The sequence below is a fragment of the Cebus imitator genome, unplaced genomic scaffold (genome assembly GCF_001604975.1).
Source record: "Cebus imitator isolate Cc_AM_T3 unplaced genomic scaffold, Cebus_imitator-1.0 Scaffold234, whole genome shotgun sequence".
Taxonomy (NCBI): Eukaryota; Metazoa; Chordata; class Mammalia; order Primates; family Cebidae; genus Cebus; species Cebus imitator.
The window spans coordinates 759,778-760,844 of record NW_016107549.1 but is presented as its reverse complement, the minus strand read 5'-3'; positions in this window follow the sequence as shown (position 1 = coordinate 760,844).

Here is a 1,067-nt window from a genome sequence, read left to right as displayed (position 1 = left end):
AAAAATTAGCTGGGCATGGTGGCGCGTGCCTGTAATCCCAGCTACTCAGGAGGCTGAGGCAGGAGAATTGCCTGAACCCAGGAGGCGGAGGTTGCGGTGAGCTGAGATTGCGCCATTGCACTCCAGTCTGGGTAACAAGAGTGAAACTCAGTCTCAAAAGAAAGAAGAAAAAAAAAACAGAAAGAAAGAAATACAACTTGAGTCACATATATAGTTTTATTTATTTTTGAGATAGCATCTCACTGTGTTGCCCAGCCTGGTCACGAACTCCTGGGCTCAAGCACTGCACCCACCTCAGCCTCCCAAAGTGCTGGGGTTACAGGCACCAGCCACTGTATCCTGACCAAAATTTAATATTAAGTTATTTCATGGGTGAAGACCTTCAAAGTAGCCTTTTCATCTAATTTTGTTTTACTTTATTTATTTATTTTTGTTTTTTGAATGGAGTCTGCTCCATCACCCAAGTTGGAGTGCAGTGGCACAATCTCGGCTCACTGCAACCTCTGCCTCCCGGGCTCAAGCAATTCTCCTGCCTCAGCCTCCTGAACAGCCCTGATCAGAGGCGCAGGCCACCACACCCAGCGAATTGTTGTGTTTTTAGTAGAAACAAGGTTTCCTCATGTTGTTCGGGCTGGTCTGAAACTCCTGACCTTGTGATCTGCCGTCCTCAGCCTCCCAAAGTACTGGGATTACAGGCATACGCCACCACACCCAGCTATTTTGCTTTCATTGTATTTTCCAGAGAAGGAGTCTCACTCTGTTGCCCAGGCTGGAGTGTAGCGGCTCAATTTCGGCTCACTGCAGCCTCTGCCCCCTGGGTTCCAGTAATTCTCTTGCCTCAGTCTCCGGGGTAGCTGGGATTACAGGCATTCAGCACCATGCCTGGCTAATTTTTGTATTTTCAGTAGAGATGGGATTTCGCCATGTTGGCCAGGCTGGTCTGGAACTCCTGACCTCAGGTGATCCACCCACCTCAGCCTCCCAAAGTGCTGGGATTACAGGCGTGAGCCACTGCACCAAGCCAATTTTCTTATTTTTTAAGAGAAATGGGTTTTTGCCGTTTGCTC